Source organism: Salvelinus alpinus, chromosome 35 (assembly GCF_045679555.1).
Source record: "Salvelinus alpinus chromosome 35, SLU_Salpinus.1, whole genome shotgun sequence".
NCBI lineage: Eukaryota > Metazoa > Chordata > Actinopteri > Salmoniformes > Salmonidae > Salvelinus > Salvelinus alpinus.
The window spans coordinates 806063-823582 of NC_092120.1; the positions used below are offsets into that span (position 1 = coordinate 806063).

General features: G+C 43.5%; 1 protein-coding gene across 6 annotated transcripts in view; it reads left to right on the plus strand.

Moving 5' to 3' along the window:
- LOC139564396 (ETS domain-containing transcription factor ERF-like) overlaps window positions 1-17520 on the plus strand; it is a 69765-nt gene that overhangs the window by 39377 nt on the left and 12868 nt on the right. The gene's annotated exons all lie outside the window — the stretch shown is intronic.

Below are 17520 nucleotides of genomic sequence, written 5' to 3' on the forward strand. Positions count from 1 at the left end.
CAAGGAATTGGCAAGGGCACTAGAAAAGTCTGCAGCACCCGGCCTCACCCTACTAGAATCTGAAGTCAAATGTCTACTGTTTGCTGATGATCTGGTGCTTCTCCCATCAATCAAAGAGGGCCTACAGCAGCACCTAGATCTTCTGCACAGATTCTGCCAGACCTGGGCCTTGACGTAAATCGCAGTAAGACCAAAATAATGGTGTTCCAAAAAGGTCCAGTCGCCAGGACCACAAATACAAATTCCATCTAGACACCGTTGCCCAAGAGCACACAAAAAACTATACATATCTTCGCCACAGGTAACTTCCACAAAGCTGTGAATGATCTGAGAGACAAGGCAAGAAGGGCATTCTATGCCATCAAAAGAAACATCAAATTTGACATACCAATTAGGATCTGGCTAAAAATACTTGAATCAGTTATAGAACCCATTGCCCTTTTATGGTTGTGAGGTCTGGGTTCCGCTCACCAACCAAGAATTCACAAAATGGGACAAACATCAAATTGAGACTCTGCATGCAGAATTCTGAAAAAATATCCTCCGTGTACAACGTTGAACACCAAATATTGCATGCAGAATTAGGCCGATACACGCTAATTATCAAAATCCAGAAAAAAGCTGTTAAATTCTACAACCACCTAAAAGGAAGTGATTCCCAAACCTTCCATAACAAAGGCATCACCTACAGAGAGATGAACCTGGAGAAGAGTCCCCTAAGCAAGCTGGTCCTGGGGCTCTGTTCACAAACACAAACAAACCCCACGGAGCCCCAGGACAGCAACACAATTAGACCCAACCAAATTATGAGAAAACAAAAAGATAATTACTTGACACATTGGAAAGAATTAACAAAAAACAGAGCAAACTAAAATGCTATTTGGCCCTAAATAGAGAGTACACAGTGGCAGAATACCTGACCACTGTGACTGACCCAAACTTAAGGAAAGCTTTGACTATGTACAGACTCAGTGAGCATAGCCTTGCCATTGAGAAAGGCCGCCGTAGGCAGACCTGGCTCTCAAGAGAAGACATGCTATGTGCACACGGCCCACAAAATGAGGTGGAAACTGAGCTGCACTTCCTGACCTCCTGCCCAATGTATGACCATATTAGAGGCACATATTTCCCTCAGGTTACACAGATCCACAAAGAATTCGAAAAACAAACCTGATTTTGATCAACTCCCCTATCTACTGGGTGAAATACCACAGTGTGTCATCACAGCAGCAAGATTTGTGACCTGTTGCCACAAGAAAAGGTCAACCAGTGAAGAACAAACACCATTGTAAATACAACCCATATGTATGCTTATTTATTTTCCCTTTTGTTCTTTAACCATTTGTACATCGTTACACTGTATATATACATAATATGACATTTGTACTTTTTATTTATTTTAATTTTATTTAACCTTTATTTAACTAGGCAAGTCAGTTAATATTTACAATGACAGCCTACCAAAAGACAAAAGTCCTCCTGGAGGGACGGGGGCCTGGGATATATATATATTTTTAAATAAACAAAATAAATACAATATAAATATAGGACAAAACACACATCACAACAAGATAGACAGAACACTACATAAAGAGAGACCTAAGACAACAACATAAGGCAGAAAAACATGACAACACAGCAATGTCTTTATTCTTTTGGAACTTCTGTGAGTGTAATGTTTACTGTTCATTTTTAATTGTTTATTTCGCTTTTGTATATTATCTACTTCACTTGCTTTGGCAAGGCAATGTTAACATATGTTTCCCATGCCAATAAAGCCCCTTGAATCGAATTGTATTTAGGGAGATGGATAAAGGGCAGAAGTGAAAAGGTTAGGATAAGTCTGTGTTAATGATGTGGAGGGAGAGTGATAGAGAGATGGAGTAGCCTAACAGATGGATTGAAAAGAGAGAAGGAAAGTAAAATGAAATAAGGGTGAGAGAGAGAGGGGGGGGGGCGTAGTATAAAAGGATGGATAGCACGGCATGGATAGAGGGATGAATAATACGACAAGGATGGAGGAAATTAATGTGGAAGAGAAGGGGAAATGGAGAGAAGCAGGCGGGAAATGGGAGAGAGTGGAAAATTGGACAGGAGGAGAGGAAGAGAAATGGAGGCATAGGGAACAGGGAGAGCAAACGATATGGAACAGGGAGAGCAAACGAGAGGGATTAAGAGAGTGACAGAAAGATAAATATAAAAAGCGATACATGACTGGAGGGGTGGACATAGAAAACCTATAAAATGGAGTGTTGGGGGAAAATAGGGGATGAGGGAAAAAAGCGAGAGGTGACAGGATGATATCGAGGAGGATAGACAGAAAACAGGAGTTATAGGGAGGGAGGGGCGAGAGAGGGACATTTTTTTCTGATGAAGGAACTGGCCTGTCATCTTGTTCCGCCAGCACAGAGCGCTCCTATAAAATACGGGGAGCAGGCAGGCCACACAGGGTGACTTATGTGTATATCTAGGCTTTGTCAATATATCTTTCTGTCTTCCTTCCTCTGTGCTCCCCTTTTGCTCCCTCGCTCCCTCGCTGTCTCTTTCCAGCTCTCTCACTCTGTTTCTCTCCAGCTCCCTCTCTCGCTCTCTCCAGCCCCCCCCCCTCTCTCTCTTTCTCTTTCTCTCTCTCTCTGTTTCTCTCCAGCTCCCTCTCTCACTCTCTCCAGCCCCCCCCCCTCTCTCTCTCTTTCTCTCTCTGTCCCAGTTGAGCAATCTCCCTTTCTCTCAGACCAGCACATCTCTTTATATCTCTCCTTGTCTCTCTGTGTAGTTCCCACACAGATTCACAGGCTATGTGAAGGTTTTAATCCCGTGAGGATTTATACATGAAAAATAACCAGAGGGACATTAACTTGAGCACACATTCAGTTGCCTCTGTAAATTCTCCAGGTCTGTATCCCACAATGATGACACAGTATTATTCAAATCAAATCAAATCATCAAATCAAATTTTATTTGTCACATACACATGGTTAGCAGATGTTAATGCGAGTGTAGCGAAATGCTTGTGCTTCTAGTTCCGACAATGCAGTAATAACCAACAAGTAATCTAACCTAACAATTCCACAACTACTACCTTATACACACAAGTGTAAAGGGATAAAGAATATGTACATAAAGATATATGAATGAGTGATGGTACAGAACGGCATAGGCAAAATGCAGTAGATGGTATAGAGTACAGTATATACATATGAGATGAGTAATGTAGGGTATGTAAACATAAAGTGGCATAGTTTAAAGTGGCTAGTGGTACATGTATTACATAAAGATGGCAAGATGCAGTAGATGATATAGAGTACAGTATATACATATACATATGAGATGAGTAATGTAGGGTATGTAAACATTATATTAAGTGGCATTGTTTAAAGTGGCTAGTGGTACATTTTTACATAATTTCCATCAATTCCCATTATTAAAGTGGCTGGAGTTGAGTCAGTATGTTGGCAGCGGCCACTAAATGTTAGTGGTGGCTGTTTAACAGTCTGATGGCCTTGAGATAGAAGCTGTTTTTCAGTCTCTCGGTCCCTGCTTTGATGCACCTGTACTGACCTCGCCTTCTGGATGATAGCGGGGTGAACAGGCAGTGGCTTGGGTGGTTGTTGTCCTTGATGATCTTTATGGCCTTCCTGTGACATCGGGTGGTGTAGGTGTCCTGGAGGGCAGGTAGTTTGCCCCCGGTGATGCGTTGTGCAGACCTCACTACCCTCTGGAGAGCCTTACGGTTGTGGGCGGAGCAGTTGCCGTACCAGGCGGTGATACAGCCCGACAGGATGCTCTCGATTGTGCATCTGTAGAAGTTTGTGAGTGCTTTTGGTGACAAGCCGAATTTCTTCAGCCTCCTGAGGTTGAAGAGGCGCTGCCTCATATTATTATGAGAGTCTGCAGGGGAGAGGGATAACCGAATGAACAGTGTAGTGTTCCAAGGTGTTTCTGTCCCATATATCTCCATAGGAAGATCTAGATACAGTGCTCATCAGCCATTCTCTATTACTTTCCATATTAGCCATTCTCACACAAGTAGTCACTGAACTTGATGCATTGATGATGAGCGTGTGCGTGTGCGTGTGCGTGTGTGTGTGTGTGTGTGTGTGTGTGTGTGTGTGTGAGAGAGGAGAGCTCATGTATTAATTTGAACTGTAGGAGTGCATCATCTCATCCTCATGGAGTATCTTTAGCTTGTTCAGCTGAGACATAGGGCTGGGCGTGGGGCTTGGCTTGGAGCTGGGCGTGGGCTGGGCGTGGGCTGGGCGTGGGCATAGGGCTGGGCGTGGGGCTGGGCGTGGGGCTTGGCTTGGAGCTGGGCGTGGGCTGGGCGTGGGCATAGGGCTGGGCGTGGGGCTGGGCGTGGGGCTGGGCGTGGTGCTGGGCGTGGGGCTGAGCGTGGGGCTGGGCGTGGGGCTGGGCGTGGGGTTGGCATCCTGCACTCTATGGGGTTGGAGGGGAAGCCTACTTGGAGCACTCATGAACTATTTCTAAACACATAGAGCTTTATTGAAGGGGTATTCTGAGTTATGACAGCTCATGCTTTCAGACAGGACAGGCCCCGTTTAGATCCATTTCTTCTGGATTCAGTCAATTCAAAATAAGTATTGAAATTCATTTAATGGATCATACATTTTTCATTTTGTCTCTCTTTCACTTTTCAATTCAGAAATTGGATTTCATTGTATCTCATTAGAACTGACTGAATTCAAATGTAATTAATATGGGACAACTCTTGCCTCATCCTCATCCTCCACAAATGGCAGGCAGGTTTGGGGGGAGGACGGGTGAGTGCGAGACAGCGGGAGGAGTGTTCCTCTGGAACGAGACAGAATTTATTTATTTTACTGAACAACACAGAAATAGAATTCCAAATCCATACGTGACTTGCTCTGTCTCTGTTTCATTCTGTCTTTCATTCCCTTTCCCTGTGTGTATTTATTAATTTATTTCTCTCTCTCTCTCTGTCCCCCCCTCTCTCTCTCCCTCTCTGTCTGTGTATTTCTCCCTCTCTGCTTTTTATTTACCTCTCTCTCCTGCTCTCTGCGGTGGCTCAGGGAGCGGTAACAGAAGTGTCAGTTGTCATTATTGGTCTAATTCAGTAATCCGTCATCGAGGCTCACTGTATGCAGCGTATTATACGCCGGCACAGCAGGTGTACTACGCACTGAGGTGGAGATTCCATTTGACACGCACAGAGGCGAGGGCCGACGGGGGCCAGGCTGGCGGGCACACTGTGTGTGTGTGTGTGTGTGTGTGTGTGTGTGTGTGTGTGTGTGTGTGTGTGTGTGTGTGTGTGTGTGTGTGTGTGTGTGTGTGTGTGTGTGTGTGTGTGTGTGTGTGTGTGTGTGTGTGTGTGTGTGTGTGATGCAGGAGTAGTAAAGGTCTTTTGATTTCACTGGAAACAAAGAGTTCTGAGAGGTCTCAGTACAGAGAGGAGACACAGTCACACAGGAGTTCAGAGGGACAGGGTTAACACACACAGTCACACAGGAGTTCAGAGGGACAGGGTTAACACACACAGTCACACAGGAGTTCAGAGGGACAGGGTTAACACACACAGTCACACAGGAGTTCAGAGGGACAGGGTTAACACACACAGTCACACAGGAGTTCAGAGGGACAGGGTTAACACACACAGTTACACAGGAGTTCAGAGGGACAGGGTTAACACACACAGTCACACAGGAGTTCAGAGGGACAGGGTTAACACACACACAGTCACACAGGAGTTCAGAGGGACAGGGTTAACACACACAGTCACACAGGAGTTCAGAGGGACAGAGTTAACACACACAGTTACACAAACACACACATTTACACAAACACACATTTACACAAACACACTCAGTTACACCACACTCACAGCCAGACACAAAGCCAGTTGGTCAATGAATAGTCAGTAGTGCACTGAGAGAAGGAAAGGCTATCATACCTATAGCTATCAAAATGACTTCTAAGAGAGGTTTCATTTCTTTGCTGATATCGATGAATGAATATGCATTGTAAAAATGAATGATTTGTCTCCCATGATAGGATTATGAATATGATGAATGGTACTAGATTCATTGTGATAGTGATGATCTGGGTATTATACATCGTGATTATATTAGGAATTTCTGCTCTCCACAACATTGATTGTGTTCCCATGTTTTTTACTATTCACGATGTTTCATCATTTATTGACGTTATGAATACACCTTTTGTCATTTTTACATTACACGCTTTCCATGTTCATCAACGAGCTTGTCCTATTACCATCTTTTGAAGTCACACTCACCTCCAATTAGAAAGTGTCCAGGTTGAATCAAGATGACCCAAAAACTACAACTCCCATCTCATAGCACTGCAGTCCTAGTTCCCCCGGGGGTCTCAAATGGAGCAAAAGAAGACTGCGTAAATCTTCTTTAGTAAGTGTATTGTGAATTGTGAGGACAGCGTATCTCTCCTTTTGCTCTCTTACTTTTATCAATTTGTATGGGAGCTCCCACCTCTCGGTTCCCCACGGGTAAGGTGGGTTTGATCACGTTCTCAACCCCACAAGGCTGCAAATCCAGTAACCACTGTAAGTGTTTTAAACAGTTTAAACTATCAACATACTTCACGCTGTGTCTAGTACCCCTATACGTGTCTCAGAACACACCCTTTCGCTTCCCGTAGGCTACTTTACTTTGAGGTTGTTTATTAGGCACATGGTCACGTTCAATGGCATCACGTACAGTCGTATGTGGATATTCAGCTGGTGAATTTTTCAATCGTTTTTCAATTAAGAAAGTTTTAAGAAACAATTTCCCAAGATTCGTACTTGCGTTTCTGTAGCCTACCAATTATAATGTATCCAATTGTATCTTCCCATGACCATTCTTCTAGTCTACTGTTTCGATAGAATTACGAATTGTACATGTCATTGTAATCCAGGCCAGTAAAATATAACCAAGAAGCAAACATATTTATGCTTGTAATATTGTCCATAGAATAACTGTATAGCTTAACCATCACTAGGCAGACAAGGAACGAAAATAAATTAGGGGTTGGCCTATAATAATAATAGTAATAAGAATTATTATTAGTACTACTACTACTACTATTAGTAATAATAGCAACAATAATAATGATAATAATAACATGAACAATAATAATAATAGTACAATTAATTCCGTGGTTGTCAAAAAGGAGAACATTTATTCATAAATTGTGAAAATGCACATGATTCGTTGACTAATTACTTTTCAGTGGGCTACTTATCAAACATCATGTCTATAAATCAAACACACACACAAAAACGAAATGTTACCACTATTTTTGTGTCCGTTTAATGATTGATATAGCTCACTGATGTTATGAGCTTATTGTTTCAACATTCAGACATGTAGGCTATTCAAATTTCCCTTCTTATTCATCTGTAGAGTGCTACTTTTCGGTAAACATGAACGATCGAATCAAGGCGAAGAGACAGGAGGCGATGGGAGGGGGAATGAAGAGGAAAAGCACCTGTCTACACGGTTCTGGCGGGAGTTCAACCCGCCGTTTCCGTTTTGCAAAAGCTGCGGTAGCGAGGTAGTGAGTGAGACAAGACTAAGAACTTCAAACAAACGGCTAGCCCAAACCGGCGGCGGCCAATCCGGATGAAGACAGAAAGAAATGAACAACCAACAACGGTTCACTACTGTCCGACTCTCTTTCTGAAAAACAACACTCTTTCCCTCTCTCATACTTTTTTAGATCGAAATCTTTACGAATTTAAAAAGATCTGTTAGAATCTACATCTTGTTTGCATTCCAGCAAATCTGGAAAACGTAGAAAAGTATACAGGAAACGAAGAATCAGCATGAAATGAAGGCGGAGAGGAGTGATACAGCAGGTGAAGAAGAAAGGGGGATGTATGGAGACAGTAAGAGGGAGAGAAAGAGAGAGGACTTGGGCAGAAGGAGGGAGTGTGTTAGACAGAGTTGGGAGGTGGTGGCAGAGAGATTAATGGTCTGTGTTGATGTTTGGGGCAGGGCACTCACTGCTTTGGCCCTCTTTGTAATTCTGTACTTAATCACCATCATTATGACACAGGGAGTGGACGGAGGAGAGAGGGAAGGTGCGAGATAGAGATAGAAAGAGGAAAGGGGTGAAACCGAGGACAGATAGAGAACAAGGTGATCAAGGAGGTTGATGAAGGAGAGAAGGATGGAGAGGAAACACTCGGAGGAAAAGAGAGAGCAAAGGAGAGGAGATAGAGGAGCGATGAAGGTAGAGAGTGGGTACTGGATGTGTGCTTGAAATATTACTGTATGCTCGAGTGAGCAGGAGATGGAAGATAAGATAGAGGGAGAGAGGGGAAGAAATAGCTTATGACAGCAAGATGAGAGAGAGAGAGAGAGGGGGAGAGAGAGAGAGAGAGAGAGAGAGAGAGAGAGAGAGAGAGAGAGAGAGAGAGAGAGAGAGAGAGAGAGAGAGAGAGAGAGAGAGAGAGAGAGAGAGAGAGAGAGAGAGAGAGAGAGAGAGAGAGAGAGAGAGAGAGAGAGAGAGAGAGAGAGAGAGAGAGAGAGAGAGAGAGAGAGAGAGAGAGAGAGAGAGAGAGAGCGTGTGTTGAAGAGTAGGGTGCCGCTCTGCAGATGATAAAACGCTAATTAAAGTAAACGAGCTACCTGAGCCCTTCGACTAACCCCTTGTCACACTCTGTCAAGAGCAGAAGAGAGTGAATGAACTAGGGAGAGATGGAACGAGGTAGTGGGGAGACGAGACAGATATTTAGGGAAGACGGAAGTTCTTGATGTTCAATAGTTGTGCCTTTAGGTCCAAGTTTAGTTTCCAATGTTGCCTTTTCATATGAACCATTATGAACTAAACAACTAAGTTTACCCAATACCTCTTGTTATGGGTATTTTCTATACTTTACATGGCATAGGCATTGTTTATGGGTAATCGGGAATCATTTATGTTCTGTATGACCTTGTACCAGTTATGGACAGTTGTCACTGTTCATTTTGTTATCCAAGAAAGTGTATTGAAAAGGTATGGAAGTGCCACTGTTGAGAGCCAGTGCTCCAGTGTTGCATCGAGGTTGGGCTGTAGTGACTGGATACGTGTCCTCTCCTTTTCCAACATGGGCTTGAAAATGTCCACCACTATCCAAAGATGAGCTCTCATGTCAAGTAGAGACCAGTAACAGCAGTTGGCATGACTCTTGGACTTATTTGCCAAGTGCCGAATTCAAAAAACTTGGGTGATTTGGAAATAAATAGCTACCATTATCATATACTGTATGTTTGATGTCATGCCTCTTCCACTGTATGGGTTGGGGTGGTTTAACTACATGTCATTGTAACCACTGTGTTCTTTATAAGGACCAGTCATTTTCAGGGTTCACATGTTTTACCATAGCTAGTTTTTTGTATGTAGATAGCCATGAAAACATATCAGTGAACCGCGTTAATAAAGATACTTTGTTGTCATCCTGTCATTATTACAATTGGTCCCTTGGTTGTTACCCCTTCATGATATTTCCTTAGTCCATCAAGCATTTTGGCGAGCTATATATAAATCCACCATTCATTATTTCTTAATGCTCATATTCATTCAATTAATCCCGGGTCTAATTCGTTTATATATTTATTTAGCCCATCTCGCTATTCCTCTTTCCTTTTTTCATCTCTCTCTCCAACGATTATCCTGCGGTCTAATTAGAAATCGATGCTGTTGGGGCCGGCGGGTATTTGCGATGTGTTTGTGGACATTGAGAACAATTCCCCCGACAGAGACAGAGAGAGAGCGAGAAGAAAGAAAGTAAATATGAGGAAAAAACACACACACCTCCTCAATTTACCCTACTGACAAGAAACTTCACTCCTTCCAGCTATTCTTCTTTTTAAAAAGCAAGTAACGGAGAAATGAAAATAATATAATTTTAATGACTGGCGCGGAGGATTTGAGCGGGGAGTGTTTTTAGAATAAATAAACGATGAGGGGTATTCCAAAACGCTTGAAATGAATGAGCATAGCTCAACACTAAAATAAAAACAAATGTTACCACCAACTGTTTAGAAACAAATGGTATCGGCTCGGTCACCAAGGCAGTATGGAGGAGACCATTAGCCCTCTCAGTTGCATTCTTGTTGCGTAATGTAGGTAATTATAGCCCTAAAAAAATATATTTGGCTTACCGATTTTAGCCTATATATTTACTTATAATTGCGTTATTATTATTATTATATTAATAGCTTACTATTATTATAATGATTATTATCGTTATGCTTATGGTTATTATGCCTGTATTTAGTATTCATATAGTTTGCTGAACGTTATTTCTAAATAGATATGTAAGGCATTGCTGATTTTTTTTGTTTTTTGTCTTTTCCTCTGCCTGACTCGGTCTGTGCCTCTGCGCCTGTCTGCTCTATTCCGATACCGATCCAAAGTCTCTTCCGGTCGGCGCGTCCCGTGGAGAGGAGTCGGCAGAGGCGACGGGTTAGCACTATTACTGCCGGAGCAATCGAACCTAAACGAATTAGGAACCCCAGATGCCGGTCTGGGAGAACATTTTAAAACGAAGTGAAAAAGGAATGAGAGTGCGCCCTTTTATTAGTTAAGCTCACACCGACACCGTTATTTCTCTACCCATAATCAGTTTGCAGCTTTTAGCTGTTTTTTGTTGTTGACCCTTACAACGAAATCTCTCTCGGACTTTGTTGAATTCAATGTCAGGAAATGTGAAATTGGGGAATACATTGTCATCTTTTTAGCAATAATGAACAATAAAATAAGTAGTTTTTCTCGGTGTTGCCTCACATTTCGTCAGCCCCTCTGATGCTTTACTTGGCAAAGGCAATCTGCTGGTGTGTGTTTGTCTCTGTTTGTTGGTTTGGTATTTGAGTCAGTCGGTGCATGCATGTCAGTCCATCTCTCCATCTCGCGCGCTCATTAAACGTCCCTCTCCCCCCCTTCCCCGCGTGTTTGTGCTCCCACTCCCGCCCTCCTTCCTCCTTGCCTCGCTCTCCCCTTGCCCATGGCTATGTGATCGTGAAAAATGTGTTTACAAAACTCGCTCTCTCACAGATCAAACCGCACGCGAATCAAAGACTTGGAGAGAGAAAGAGAGAGAAAAAGAGGGGAGGGAAGAGAGGGGTGTGTGTAATTTAAAAAATCTGTTTTTTTCCCCCTTGTGCATGTGGATGTCTGCACATGGCTCCTTTGGCAATACAATATCTTTAAGCCCAAAACAACTGTTTGTGTTTCATAGTTAAACATGAGACATAATGTAATATTGATGGCTCCTTGACACACTAACACGGTGAAACACGGCCTGCCTCAGTTCAGTTGATCATTAGTGTGTATTACACGCCCGTACAATGCTGCGCTAACAAGCACCTGAGATAAGTTGTCATCTACAGTTGAGCGTTCAGAGGTGTGACACGAATTGGTTTAATTGACAGTTGGAGAAGCATATGCTGTTTTGTTTTACTTCTCATGTTGCTGTTAGGCCAGTCATTTTTGTGATGATGATGATATTGTGTGTGTGTGTGCGTGTGCGTGTGCGTGTGTGTGTGGTGCTGAGGTATGTATCGGAATATGGTGGGAGATGGAGGGAGGGAGAGTAGGAGTCTTTAGAGTCATCATAACAAAACAAGGGACTGAATATAGAAGTGGGTAATACAATACAGTATTGATGGAACAATGGGGAGAGGAGGACGAGGAAGAGGAAGAAATAAAGAGAGTGACTTGGCGAGACACAGAAGGGGATGAGAAAGAGAAGAGTGTCAGAGGAGAGAGTGAAGGGGTAAAGAGAGGGGGATGAGAGACGGGGAGGGAGGGGCAGACAGACAAGTGGGGGAGTGATTATAGCAGGGTTTATGTATGAGCTATTGATTTAGTCGGTGGTGACTTCTTGAGTGGTTAATTCGGGAAGTGAGAGCGATAGAGAGAGTAACTCACTGACCAGGGAGGAGGAGGGATAAATAGAGAGGGGGGTAGAGAGCAGGGAAGGGAAGGATAAGGAGGAGAGAAGGGTCTGTAACAAGTGCATCTCCTCATGGGGTGAAATCATTGACAACGGCAGCTTTCATCACCATGCATCTAAAGACAGGTGTTGAAAGCAGGGAGGTACAGTGTTGGTCTCGCAGGATGGAGTTAAAGGTGTCGTTTTTCTGCTGAACTTTGACCTCTGAATCCCATAACTGTCTGTGTCCGAAATGACACCCTATTTCCTTTAAAGTTCACTATTTTGACCAGGCACTGCTGAAACTATTGCACACTATAGGAAATTGAATGCCATTTTGATCCCCTAATCTGACAAACCACCATGCAGGGTTTAAGTAGGCTACATTCTGGTCCACGAAGAAAATATTATGTTTAAATGTCAGATTTTTCCATAAAGCAGTTGTTTTTAATGAACAAGTTTGATAGCTTTTGGTATCTTTCAAATCTCTCTCTCTCACACACACCTTCCCTGTTTACCTTCAGGATAGGGTGAAGTTGAGCCCATAGGACACTCATCTGCTCTATAGAAACAATAGATGGTTCTCCCGTTCTCATTGTCTTAGCCTGTCTGGAGGAGTCAACATCAACATCAACCCTAACCCCAAATCCCTAATCTTAAACCTAACCCTAGCCCTAATTGTAACCCTAACCCTAACTGTAACCCTAAACATAAGCCCTAAACCTAAAATAGTCATTTCCTTGTGGGGATCAGCAAAATGTCTGCACTTGTCCGAACCTCTGGTCCCCACAAGGATAGTAAAACCAAACCACTCACACAGACACGCACACACACCTTGCATCTGGAAGTAGTCATTTGCAGTTAATCAAACTCTGTGAAATTGCCTCACCGTGAAATATATTTCGTATATATGTTTGTAGACGTAATCATGTATGTACGTGTGTCTCTTTGTGTGTACTAGACGTGTATATGCGTGTCTCCGCTTGTGTGAAGTTTAAGGTCCGCTCGCCAGAGCAGTTTCTTTTCCTCTTTCTCTTTCCCTCTCTCTTCGCGCAGGTTTTGATCTCTCAGCCGCGAGATCAAAGGCGCTCTCTGGCTATTAGTCAGCGCGAGCCATTGATCCCTCATCGATCCACGCGAGACACAGCCGCCCCGTGAACACCGTACTAGGCTCCCCAAAGCTCTCCCGCGCGAGAGAGAGAGCAAGCAAGGGGAGAGGGAAAACGCAAAGGGGGGCAATGTGTATGTGCGTCTGTGTGGATTTTTCACTGGCACTGGTAGAGCCAAGTTCGAGCTTTTTCTTTGCCGCGGGACATGAAACAATGAGGCTCGAGCCGGTTTTAATAAAGCGCGCTTTCCCTCCTTTCAACTCTGGCGCTCGGCGGACGAGCCGGCAGCGGAGAGCGATCGATAATTAATGACGATGAATAATTTAACCCTATCGATTGATACTTCTTCTTCCTATTTTTTTCTTCGTATTTTCTTCCTTATATCTTAAGGACGGTATTCTGTAAGGTGGTGATACCATATCACATGCAACCCTCTCCCATCACCATCTCCTTAACTTAAGCAAGTTTTCCAAACGTTCGCTTCCTCATCCACATGCCAATCTACTGTATATTTATTTATAATTTAGCTTCATAACTAAACACACCAGTTAGTTTTCTTAATAAAATCGTCATCATTAGGATTAACATACAAAACTTTACCCCATTTATTTCCCCGCATATACTGGTTGAATCAACGTTGATTCCACGTAATTTAAATGAAATTAAGTTGAACCAAGGTGAAATAGGGCCTAGAATTTGAATTGACGTCTGTTCCCAATGGGATGGCTGTTTGGTGATGTCGATTCACATACACACATATCTCCAAAAGGCCCATAGTTTTCAAGCACCCAATGCTTATAGGCCTAAATTGTATGGTCTTCTTTTTTGTTGTTGATGTATGGTCTTCTTTTTTGTTTCTGAACTGGTTTAGCAGTTTGGGTTTATAGTGATTTTTACAGGCTCATTTCAAGTTCTCCATACATTTCTCTTCTTGACCTCTTCCTCTTTTGACTTTTGTTTATTTATTTTCCCTCTCCATTTATCCCACCATTGATCCTAGTTGTATTGTTGTCTGTTCCACAGACCTCTCCACCTTCCAGTTTAACATTTGGACAGCCAGCAGGTCCTGTATTCCATCCTCCTGCACTTTTCCCCCCTGCCCCCCTCCCTCCTCTCCTATCCCCCTCTCCTTCTCCTCTTACAAACCCATACCACAGTCCCTCTGTTCTTCCACCCCGAGGCTGACCAGAGTGTCAGAGCTAACCAGAGAGAGGAACAGAGAAAGAGGGAGAGGGAGAGGGGGTAGAAGGATAGAGAGAGGGGGTTCAGTTGGGCATTTTCAGGGGCAACCAAAAAAGAAAGATGAGACAGATGTACAGAGTTTGTTTCATCTGTTGGAAACAGAGAGCGAGAGAGGCCAGACTCGTAGCTCTTCTCATATGTATATATATATATATATATTTTTTTTGAGACCCTACACTTTTTCCATCTTTAGACACCACTGGAGACAAAATGTTGCCAGAATGTCAGTCTGTCCACTTTCCATCTCTGGCTGCTACTCTTCACTCTGCTCCCTCTCTGTCCTCAGTCTCTCCATTACCAGTCTTTCTTCTGTTCCAAGTCCCCACTTTACCACTGTTGCAAGTCCCCACTCTACCGCAAGTCCCCACTTTACCCCTTTTCCAAGTCCCCACTCTATTGCAAGTCCGCACTTTACCCCTGTTCCAAGTCTCCACTCTATTGCAAGTCCCCACTTTACCCCTGTTCCAAGTCCCCACTCTACTGCAAGTCCCCACTTTACCCCTGTTCCAAGTCCCCATTCTACCCCAAGTCCCAACTTTACCCCTGTTCCAAGTCCCCACTCTACTGCAAGTCCCCACTTTACCCCTTTTCCAAGTCCCCATTCTACCCCAAGTCCCAACTTTACCCCTGTTCCAAGTCCCCACTCTACTGCAAGTCCCCACTTTACCCCTGTTCCAAGTCCCCACTCTACTGCAAGTCCCAACTTTACCCCTGTTCCAAGTCCCCACTCTACTGCAAGTCCCCACTTTACCCCTGTTCAAAGTCCCCACTCATCTGTCAGACCTGATTTCGTGAAATGCAGTTCATTACCATATAGAATCTGATTCTACATTTCCATCCACAGAAAAGCTCAATAGTGAACTCCAAGGCAGGTGCAGGTGTACTATGGGGTTCCAGGACACATGTTATAGGTGTATTAGTGTAACAGTGGAACAATAGTTGCGAGTGTTAAACTGGGACAATATGTCTCACGCTCTGCCTTTTTGTTATTGGTGATTAGAGTAATCCATCATTTATACTGTTGTATTGGGTGGCCAGCAGTTACTGTGTGAGTCTGGTCTTTTCTTTGGTCCATTATAGGCTCGTCCTCAATGCTACGTGCAAACCTCTTTGTGAGTATCTTTTAGCCTTTGTCTCCATCTTTGGTAAACAATGAAAATGGTATCTTTCAGCCCTGCGATAAATGTGTGTGTGTGTGTGTGTGTGTGTGTGTGTGTGTGTGTGTGTGTGTGTGTGTGTGTGTGTGTGTGTGTGTGTGTGTGTGTGTGTGTGTGTGTGTGTGTGTGTGTGTGTGTGTGTGTGTGTGTGTGTGTGTGTGTGTGTGTGTGTGTGTGTGTGTGTGTATTGATTCAGTTAGTATCCACGGTTTCAACAACGCCTCATTGTGTGTGCTATTATTATCACTATCAGTCTCTACCTGTACACTGGTGTTGGTATGTGTGAGTAGAGTATATACTTGTGACTCGGTGTGTCTGTGTGTATACACTCCATTAGTCTATCAGTGTGCCTCTGTATCTGCCAGTGTGTGTGCATGAGGAGCAGTATTCCCTGTGCTGCTAGTTATAATGTTTCTGGGGGTGATAGGGGGAACTTGAAAGCCCTGTGCTGCCCAAATCAAAACTAACAAGGAAATGATGGGGGCTCCTTTATCTCCTCTCTGGCCTGGGGGGCTGAGGGGTGCGAGAGAGGGAGATCGGGGGTGGGGGGATTGGGGGGTGGGGGCCTGGCTTCCTCTTTGATTTGTAAAAAATGCATTACCTCCGAAATCAAATGGAAAATTACTGTGCCGAAGCATAACACACAGAGCAGGAGAGGGAGGGAGAGAGAGAAGACAGTGGACAGGTGGGAAAGGGAAGGGAGGAGTCAACTGTGGAGATAGGCTGGCAGATAGATAGGAGATGGGTGCGTATAGATTTTGAGGAGGTGCGTAGGAGGAAAGAGAGGTAGACCTTGTCCGGTACTAAAGCACCCATATTGTGTATCCTCTGAGAGTACAGACTGGGGTTTAGGAGTCTATGGTAAATGATAGGATGATGTGCTATTGATGGCCCAAATCTCAAGGGAATAGTTAGAGGCATAGATTGTTGCAAACTTAGAATTACATATGGAATCATAGACATATAGGAGCTCTATGGCTGTAAAGACCAAATAAATAGACAAGTTGAAATTCAGTGCAGCGCCTGTCAGGTCTCACACATGCTTAAATACTGCTGAAATACTGTACATGTAGCCTCTAAAGGTGTTGAAATAATTCCACAACAATCTCTGGAAAATTGTTTTGAATGTACAGCTTCCCAGAACGCATAGTTATCTAAGTAAATAATTGAAGAGAATTACTTGCGACAGACAGAGTTTGCACTCAAGGATGAACAGTAAAGGAGGGACAGTAAAGGAGGGACAGTAAAGGAGGGACAGTAAAAGTGGGACAGTAAAAGTGGGACAGTAAAGGAGGGACAGTAAAGGAGGGACAGTAAAGGAGAGACAGTAAAGGAGGGACAGTAAAGGATGGACAGTAAAGGAGGAGCAGGGAGAACAAGAAAATGAGGAAGAGAGGAAAAAGAAGAAGGGATATATGCAGTCAGACAGTGGATTCTGAGAAAGAAAGAGAGGTCTGAAAACACAAAGATGAAGAGAGCGGGATGAGCCACAGTCCAAAGACTAAAAAGAGCGAGAGGGTGAGAGTGAGTGAGAGGGTGAGTGCGAGAGGGTGAGAGTGAGTGAAAGAGAAATGCCTGGAGTTAGTAATAATAATTTATACAAACACACCTCAATAATTCACGTACCATTTCAATGCTGGAGGGAAAATCCACATTTCACAGAGCATAATTAAATAGAGACAGAGAGTGGAAAGAGAGAGAGAGGTGGAGAGATAGATGGAAAGATAGATGGAGAGACCAGCATTAAAGATACTTTTGCAGTGGCATGGTTTCTTTTCCATTTGAGGTTTGTAAAACAACCAAGATGAAATTGTAATATCCAAACTATATCCAATCTCTTGAACTCGTCTCACTTCTCTTCATCCTAACATTGACAGGTGCACATCCTTAGTATTTCACCATTCACCTCCACAGTTGTCTAATGTGCACAGTAGAATTACAACTCTGTCTTTAGTCATATTCACTCATATTACAGGGTCAGCCATAGTAGGAGCAAATGAGAGTTAAGTGCCTTGCTCAAGGGCACATCGACAGATTTTTCATCTTGTCAGCTCGGGTATTTAGAGCCCACCGCTCCAACTACTAGGCTACCTGCCAC